Source organism: Fukomys damarensis, unplaced genomic scaffold (assembly GCF_012274545.1).
Source record: "Fukomys damarensis isolate Sample0158 unplaced genomic scaffold, DMR_v1.0_HiC HiC_scaffold_24, whole genome shotgun sequence".
NCBI classification, from domain to species: domain Eukaryota; kingdom Metazoa; phylum Chordata; class Mammalia; order Rodentia; family Bathyergidae; genus Fukomys; species Fukomys damarensis.
Window position 1 is genome coordinate 2,271,992 of NW_022900936.1, and position 9,813 is coordinate 2,281,804.

Sequence of the window (9,813 nt, forward strand, 5' to 3'; positions counted from 1 at the left end):
GAGCCAGGCTCACCGGGACACCGATCTGCACGCCGTCGCAGTCCCCTTTGGGCTGGTCGGTGTGCGACACTCCGTCACTGCAGAAGGAGTCGTAGGTGACCTTCAGGGTGTCGGGCAGGGTGCTGTGGCTCAGGACGACTCTGGAGGAGAGTTTCTGCAGGCAGAGGGCGGCGCGCTCAGGGTGGGTCCTGCTGTCCTGCTGTCCTGCTCTCCTGTTCCACTGTCCTTTTGTCCTGCTGTCCTCCTGTCCTGCTGTCCATCCAGTGGTGTGGACTCTGGAGTGCTCCCCAAGGGAGCCATTCAGAGCTGGAGCGGGTGCCTGACTCGCTGGCCCACCTGACTGTAGCTCAGTTCCAGGACCCTAAGCTTCCTGAGGGGTTTGAGTGGGAGGCACCAGGCCACTTGGAGACCCAGATTCCCTCAGCATGGCAGGGCCGTGGCCACCCCGTGTCCCCAGGGTGCAGACCCCGTGGGCGGGTCCGTCAGTCAGGAGTTGGGGTCCTCTCAGGGGCACGGGGATATGAGGGAGCGTGGGGCAGGGCCACAGGTGTCGGGAGGGGCAGCTGTGTCCTGCACACTGGGAAGCCACTCGCAGACTGCTGGAGCTAGGCTAAGTCGCCGGCAGCCGGATGGCTGCTGCTCTGCCCGTGGCTGCTGCTCCTCCAGGACACAGCAGAGTGAGGTGGCTGCGTAGGAAACTGCAGCCTGCAGTGTGGACAGAGCCTGTCCTTGAGGACGGCAGGCAGGACAGTGGGGCCGGGTGGGGGTCGGGAGCAGGGCCCTCAGCTGGAGTGAACATCCTGGCCTCATGCTCACTTTCTGAAGTCAATATAGTTTAGCCACCAAGACTGCGGTCCCAAAGGAGCAATAAACAAAGTGTTTAAGAGCTTCCAGAGTTAAGGTTGATTGGACCAAAGAAATCTATTACTTTATGGTTATAAAAATTAGCATAGTTTCCACTTTATAAAAATGTATATTTATAGGGTTTCTTCTGGCCAGGTTTACAAAAGGCTTAGCTTAATCTAAGCCCTTAGAGCTTGGGTTTTTATAAATTCCATCGCAGAGTGACTTTACTCTTATTCTCGTAAAGGCTTTAGTTTCCTTTCCCTATTGAATGAAATGATGGGCCAGGTCCTAAGTCCTGAGAAGAGCCTGGACTTTTTTTCTGTCTGATTGGGTTCCTTTGTTGAGTGCCTTCTCTCTCTCTACATCTTTTCCTGCAAAATACAGATTTTGAGCCCTAAAATAAGATTGAGCCCCCAGAAAGTCAGAATCTGTGTCTCTTTACGAAGTGCCTTGGTATTCTAGTGATCATAGGGTGCAGCAAATGAGGCCGTTTAGAGCTCCTTATCGATATAAAGGCTAAATAAACATAAAGCAAGTGAGAAGCAGGGGACAGAAAGGTGCGGACACTGAGTGCCCCAGGGTGTGGAGGAGGCCCCAGGAATCACCGCACAGCACTGGGTCCCGTGAAGATGGCACAGGCAGCACAGGCAGAGCATCTCACGCACGTTGTGCCCACACAGGCACACACCCCACTGTGGGCCAGCCTTGGGGGATTCGTCCCTCCCTGGCATGTGGCTTGTCCTCCCGTGCCCAGGGCTGTTCCCTCCGGGTGTCTGTGGTCCTGGTGGACACAGGGGTGCAGTGGGCTCAGTGTCCACCCTCCGGGACCATCCAGTCTGCCCATCGCCTGCTCTTCCTCCTCGGCTCCTGGCGTTTGTGGCCCACCCTCCTTTTGCTGGTCCCGGACGGTGCTGCTCTGAAGTCCTCTGGATGTCACCCTGTGGCATATGACGTGTGTCCCCGGGTGCCACATGCTCAGCTGTGCCCAGGTGTTCCCTGGACATGTTGCCTGCAGTTTGCATTCTGATCCTAGTCTCGTCCACTCTCCTTCGCTTCCCCAAACACTTCGGGGAAGGCTGCAGCCCTGGGGTGGATCGCGGTTGTCTCCCTCAGGTGTGTGTGTGCAATAAAGCATCAGGTGCAGCACTTTTGATCCCCTTCCACATCTCCAAACGCCATCTCTCCCCCAAGCTTCCTTCAGGACCCCAGGCAAAGGCAGACTCTCTTACTCCCTCCAGTCCAGATGCCAAAAGCAAAACAGAACACTGCAGCGGGAAGGGCGGGGATTAGGTGGAACACGACACCTGGCACGGACTGACGGTCACAGGGCCAGGTGCGGGTGTGACCTGGGGAACGGGATGGTCACAGGGCTCGGAGCGTGTGACTTCAGGCAGCACATACATTACAACCGGAAGCTCCCCTCTGGGGGGGAGGTCTGGATGTCAGCAGAGACTTCGATCAGCATTGGCATCACCAGAGAAACTGACCCACGGGCTGTGGGCTCTGACACCAGTAAAGGCTGCTGTTGAATATTTACATCCCGCGCTCCCTCTGCATCTCACGATGAGGACACAGGGTGTTCACCCTGCATGGGACAACATGGTCATAATCAGGGAAATCCGGGTTGCAGGACGTCTACAAAACAGCCAGCTACACTCTGCAGCACTTAAGAACCAAGGAAGGCAGGAAACGGGGCACGGATTGGCCCAGGTGACAGACCGAGGGGTATGGCGATCACAGGGATGGTGTGATACTTGGTAGGGCCTTGGGTAACTGGGGCATTTGGATGGAGACTGCATGCATTTCACAGTACCCTTAATTATCAGTTGCTGCTAGGTTTCCTGGTGCGATGAATTCAGGTTGTATAGGAAAATGTCCTTTCCTCAGAAGAAACCTCTGGGGTGGAGTACTCTGGTGACTGCAGCTTCCTTTCTGTCGACTCAGCAGTTGAGCAGGAGCTGGGAGGGAGGAGGAGTCGCGGTCAGCACATCCAGCGGAGCCTTCACAGGTGCCACTGCAGCCTTTGGCTTTTTCTGTGGGTTCGAAGTGTCTCAGGCTTCGTAGAGAAGCGAACCCACATACGGACACACCCATCGAAGCTGTCGGGCCAGTGTTCGTCTTGCACTTGAGGTGTCTGTGGCTGTCTTGCTGTCGGATTTGTGGGACTCGGGCTTCCTAGGGTGAGGCCAGAGCTCCCCCAGCCAAGGCACACACAGGGCTGTGCATGCAGCAGGCACACGCAGACAAGGGCTGAGTCCTGATGGTTTGCTCAGTGCAGGGAGGAGTGCGCTTTTCCTCCTCCCCTCCTGGGGTGGTAAAGTGTCCACTTCCTACTGGATGCAGTCAGCGTCTTTAACCTTCACAGGCCCCAAAAACTTTGGGGATCCTTTCATTGCACAGGCCCTGCCTTTGGGTGCTGATCTTTTTTTTCTCCTCACTGAGTTTATTGGTACATTCTAGGTATACAGTACAGTTACACTCATCATTGGGATCTTGTACCTTTACATGACAGGTCTTGGTTCTCATTTTTTCCCCTTGTCCCTGCCCTCCCTTCACCCCCTCCACCCCCTTTACAAACACTTCATTTCCATTTTTTCATTTTCTCATATTTTTTTCTTTTCCCTTATTACTTTTCCCCCACCCTTCCCACTTTCCCTACACCTTTAGCCCTTTTCTTCCTATTTCACATTGTCAATTATCTCATTAGGATCTTATGTATTATAGTTTTTCACACCAGAGAAACTATTCGGCATTTATCCACGTGTGACTTATTTATTTCACTTAGGAGTACATCCTCAATCTGTATCCATTTTCCTATGAATTAATGTAATTTCTCATTGGGTGCTGATCTTAATCCTGAAGGCCTGGCCTTCGCCCACACCGGAAGGGGGGAATTTTTCTTCTTTGCATCTTGTGAGAGGGCTTCCCCAGTCAGTCGGGTAAGTGCACTAAGAGGTGTTTGTAACAGAAACGGAGATGTATGAAGCTCCAGTGGATAAAGTTAAAGACCCAGGATATGGATGAGAAGAAACGCATGTGTGAGTGAGAACCATCAAAGTTGTAGGAATTGTATATTAATTCCAGGTTGAGGAACACCGTGCACTTTTCTCATTTTCCTTGGATTTGGGAAGCCCTGGTTCAGCTTTGGGAGGGACTCATTGATGAGGGCTCTGAACCTCCAGATGGAATCCCAGCCGAACTCCTGAGTCGCTGTTTATTCCCAGGGCCTCATCTTTGCTGTGTTTTGGATCCGGCCCAGCCATGGAAGGAGGGCGGAGAGGACAGGAGGCAGCCGCAGGAGCCGCAGGCAGGAATCCTTGCAGGGCTCTTCCCAGTCAGCCTGACCCCTCCCTGAAAACCTCCCCGCCGCCCTGCGTCCCCTCCCCTCCCCTGGCTGCTGCCCTTCTGCGGGGCTGGGCTTCCCTGGTGCGGCCCCCTCTGGAGTGCTCTGAGGGCCTCCTGCAGCTCCTGCCGCAGGTTCCTGCTCGCTGCCTGTGGGTGGTCTCACCCTCCACCTAGGAGGAGGAGCCCACTTGGGTGGGACCCTTTGGTCTTCAAGCCTTTCCCAAGGAGCAGAGCCCCAGTGTGTGGTGGTTTCCAAGTCACACTTCTGAGGCTTTGGAGGAGTGACAGACTCAGGCTGTACTCCGTCCGGGATCCCATGGAACACCCTTCACTCTGTTTTCCATGACTTTTGAGACAGTATCTAGATCTGCTCCCACTTCATGATGCTTCAATTCTCCTCTGGGGCCTGGAAAGAGTCCCCACTGCTGCGTGGACAGCTGGGGATGACGGATGGTGACATCTCGTAAGGCATCAGTGTCTCTCAGCCTGGCCCCACCTGGTGTGCGTGATGGACGTTCTTGAATATCTTAATTTTATTTTATATTTTCAACAGGAAACACATCTGCACCATTCATAATTAAACGCACTCTGACGGTGTCCATTGAGACATTTCACAGGCACGGGGCTCGGGTCCCTCCCCATCCTCTTCCTCTGGCCCTGACCAGGAGCTACTCCAGGAAGTGGCCGCTGCTGACCTGACCCCGACTGCCCTGTGTGCACCTTGGGCGGGGGGATCGTGTGGCCCCAAGGGACCCCACAGCTGGAAGGGTTTCCCCAGCGCAAGCCCTTAGCAGGGACCTGGAGACAGCAGAGGAAAGGGTTGGGAGAGAGGTGCGGAAGCAGGGGCAGAGGTGTTGGAAGCATCCTGGGAAGGACGGAGAGGCCTCGGCAGGTGGGTCACCCTGGCCCCTCTTGTCCCTACGTGGTCTGAGGGGTCCCATGCGGCACGGTGGTTTCTAATGAAGGGCCTGCGGCAGGGACAGGGATGGTGATGGTCTCTCCTGCCTGTCGCCGTGCTCTGCTCAGGGGCAGAAGCCAGGGTCCTAATCAGAAGGGCAGAGTGAGCCGCATGGTGCCGTCCGCTGCTCCCCGGGGATCTCTCCGTCCTCAGGAGCGCAGGGGACACACTCAAGGCCCGAAGGCAGCTGGTCCAGACTGGCAGCTGGAGGGAGGTCGTCCTGTCCTCAGGCCTGACCCGTGTGCAGCTCCCCTCCTCCAGGGACGGCATCTCTGGCCACCGCGGCGGCGGCACGGCTGTCTTCTTCCCTCCTCTGCCCTGGCCCAGGCGTGGCCCTGGTGAGGTCTTGCTTCTGTGCTGTCTGAAGCTGCTGGTGGCCAGGCGTGGAGCTGAAGAGCGGCTTTGCTCTGGGCTCTTTCGGAGGGAAGCAGTGCTTTCCCTGTTTGGGTCACCCCGGTCTCCTGTCCTTCCCGGCTGCAGGGCTGATAAACACAGGGCTCCATCCCAGGAGTTCCAAGCCTTTGGGTCCTGCTCCACTTTCCTCGCTGTGGCGGGATAATTCGCGTGCACGTCAGTTTTCCTTCCAAGGAAACAAAACGCCGTCCCAGAAAGAGGGTGGTCTCTGGGTGAGGACTGGGTCTGCTCTGTGAGAAGTGTCCCCTGCTTCAGGGACGCCTCCCTGGCCACCAAGGATGGGCACAGCTGTCTCCACAAGAGCCCGCCAGAGCAGGAGCCAACTGTGGGGCCCCAGGAGCCCTGCCGGGAGCCCGCGGTCACCATCGTGAGAGTGACTTTCTCGCCATCGGGGAGCAGCTTTCTTTGATCCCTAGAAACTGCTTGGGTTTTGATTTGCGCGCAGTGTTTGGACATAGATAGGAAATATGGGTCCTGTTTGGACCACATATCTGCTGGGAAGGGAACGGTTCAGGGTGTGAGCAGGTCCCTCATCCTCTAGGGTGAGCGTAATGATGAGAACCCTTCTCACTATTTCGAGATGTAAAATCACTTGCACGACTTCCTCCAGCGCTGTCCTTCCATCCGCCTCCCTCCCTCTTCCCTCCTTCCCGTCTCCCCTCTCCTCTGCCTTTCTTGCTTTCCCTCTCTGCAGGGCTGGGAGCCAGGCAAGCATTCCACCCCCAGGCCAGCAAGGCCGGGCCTCCTTCGGGGCGCAGCGGAGGCGTCTCAGTGCAGGACAGCTGCCTCCATCCTGCGAGGGCAGCATGGCCCCAGGCTGGCCCCACCTCCCCTCTGCCTTCCTGTGTCCTTCAGACCTCTCTGAGCTGTCGGGATGGTGCTGTGCGGGATCAGACTGCCCCAGGGGGCACTTTCTGCTCAGCCCACAGCCAGGCTCTTGGGAGGGAGGAGGGTGGGGCCGTTTTTCACCATGAAAACAGTGCTCTGTGCAGTCCACTGAATTCACGTCTGTGGAGGACTCCTATTTACCACTAACAGAGTGTTCTCAGGGTGCTGGCCACTGGGCAGAGGCCCTGGAGGGTGAGTTTGCCTTGTGTGACCTTGAAGGTCTTCAGCTGTTTCCCTCTGAAACCCAACGTTTTATTTGGTGCCACCTCCAGTCTGACTTCCTGTCACCCCCAACATGGGCTGCCAGGGCCAGAGCGCATTGTTCCTGTCTGCAGGGTGGAGCGCCAGGACCCAGGGAGGAGGGAGGGTGTGCCAAGGTCCTGTGGTCACTAGGCTGGCAGGGGCCACTGTGTCATGCAGCTGGCATCTCGCTCTGGGGCTCCAGCCCTTTGCCTGTGCATTTCAAGGTCAGCGATAAAACCCAGCGGGTCCCACCAGGGTGCTCACGTAAGGAGGAAGGAGCAGGTGGCTTCGGTTGACTGGGAGGGGTGGGGGATCCAGAGGCCCTGAGACCCCATGGTCCTCTGCTCCAAGCGCCCACCCCTCGCTCTCTGGAAACGGGGCCCTTGTGCACCCGGATTCCATGGAAGCGAGTCTTGAAGATGTCACCCAGCTCCACGGAGATGTGGCGGTGATCTCTGTGGGTTGCTGGTGGCCGGTACTCAGCCCCCAGAGGATATGCTTCCCTGCAGGACTGGCTCCTGAGGCCGAGCTTCTGCTGTGTTTGGGGACCTGGTCGTGTGTGGGCAGCTGTATGAGATGGCCAGTGTCTGGGGTATCTGACCACATGTGCAAGTTATGATAGAAAATATGGTGCTAAAATATAAAAAATATTACAGTAAAAGTCACATTGCCATGAATTCCCCTCAGTTCAAACACGTTTGTCCCAGGGTTCTTGCTATTTTTTTTGAGACAGGCTCTTTCTATATAGTTCAGGCTGGCCTTGAGCTCCTGGTGATCCTCCTGCTTCAGCCTCCCGAGTGCTGGGATTACAGGCATGTGCCACCGTGCCTGGCCCTATTTCTGCCTCCTGCAGCAGTCTGCAGCCCTCTTTCCTGAGTGTCTTTAGCTGCGCTGTCCTGGCTGCCTTGGTGTCCTGGATGGAATCAGAACATTTCCCTGTCCTGGTCATTTTGACTTTGGGGAAGAGCCGGGAGTTACACTGTGACAGGTCCGGTGAAAAGGTGGATGAGGACACAGTGTCATGTTTTTGAGCTGCCTTTCTGCTGGCTGGGGCTTGGTAGCAATAGTCACTGTATTATTATTATTATTTTTTGGCACCGGGGATCAAACTTGGGTTCTTCTGCTTTTGAGGCAGGCAGTGGAACCACTGAGCTAAATCCCCAGCCCTAGTCACAATATTTTTGGTCCTATTGCATGAAGACACTCGGGAAAGAGGACGGCAGAGCTGCTGCAGGAAGTGCTGAACTCACTCCACGCAAACAACGGAGAAAGGTGAAGAGCACAGGGTGGGAGACAGCGGGAAGCTACTCATGGTGTGGAGAAGGCTCCATGTGGATTCTTAGCTCACCATGAAAACAAAGGCAATTAAAAACGTACATGGAACAGGTGGCAGGAATTATGGAAGGAGTGTGCTCAACGTGACGGGAGGACTTGGAGCGGGATTCACGGCAGTGTGTCTCCTGCTGTAACAGTGTCGGCACCCACTGCATCTTCCGATCACCTGTGCACTTGCAGGCAGCGCTATAGAGGCGCGTGTGGGCTGTCATGTGATCCGAGTTGTGTCACGTGATGCCAGTTGGCACAGACTGAAGGTGGCACCAATCACCAATGCCTCCTGGCTTCCTGGGAGCCCAGGCCGAGTTCTACCTTCTCTATGGTCACTTGCCCTGCTGCCTAAGGCTTCCATGCGGCAGCCTGGCCTCCTTATAGCCACTTCACCCAGCTGGGGACGTTTGTGGTTTTGAAACTGGAACAAGCCCCAGCCAGCATTCCCCACAGGCCCTGCCCCTGCTCCCACCTGCTGGGCTGTGGAACTTGGGCCAGGCTTCAGATCCAACTTCAGAAAACAAGGTCAAAGTCCGCGCAAATGTAGAGACAGTCATCGACTGCACAGGAAGTCACGCTTTTAGAGCAGGACAGTGTAGCTTTCATCCTTCATGGATAATTGCCCAGGATTAAAAAGGCAAGTTATCTGTGACACTGGAAGCCATTATGAATTAGAAACAGTTTCAATAGGAAGTGTCCTGGTTTCCCAACCATTCGAATTTGTGTCTCGAGACCCTACTTTGAAATTGGTCTTGCTATTTATCTTGAAACTTAAACAACATCTCACTCACTGTGCAGCTGACTTGAAATAACTGGAAATGCACTGTCATAATCGAGCTGCATTTTGAAGAACATCAGTACTTTCTCCATCCATTCACTAACACCTGGGAAAATGCTTCTCATACCGTACTTTTCCGTGAGTGATAAGAGCAGCTACTTTCCTCGTGTTAGAGTTGTTACTGCTTAACTATTGTAGCTTAATTGTGTTCAAGGTTCTACCTTTGTGAAAGCCACTGAACTACTTGGAAATAATACTTTCATCATCGACTAATAGAATTACATCTGGAAAAAGCTTCGGCCTCAAAAGCTGAAAGGAACTGTGGCAGCTTTGACATCTGTGCTACTCTTCTTTTACTTTTATAATTATAAGTATTAAATCCCATCATTATTAAAAATAATATACTGCACGTATTAGAAAAAAAGATCTTGTCTGTTACACAATGAGAGCCAGAGTCTCAGTGTATCAGACACTTTGGGAAATTCTTTTCGATGAGGAGAATTTCCTGAAACTTTCTTGCCAGACTTGGCTTTGGAGGTTAAACTTGCAGTGCTATGGACCTCTAACCCTTGCCTGCAGCATCCAACTTACCCCAGCCTGGACTGAGTTATTCGTGTCCCAATCCACTCCATTGGGGTACTTTTCCTTATATTTCTGGGACAAGGAAGGTCCTTGAGGTCCAAAGTGTCCTGTTGGCAATGAGAGAGGCAGAGGGAGAGGGAGGGGGAGAGGTAGAGAGAGAGAGAGAGAGAGAGCACATGGATGGGAGCGGTGGAGCAGCCCTGTCACCCAGATGCCCCCATGTGCCCATTTACACAGACCCCCAAGCACCAGGTGGTCTGGCTGCTGCTGCATGGTCTTTGCCCCCTTGCTTAGCTGCTATGAACTTGGCCATGTGGGTGACAGAGCAGCAGCCCCCCAGGTGGGTCCCTCCCTGACCCTGGGGCCTGTGCACAGGCCCGGAGGTGGAGAGAAGCCGGGAGCTCCCAGGTGGCACTTCTGATCTTCATTCTTG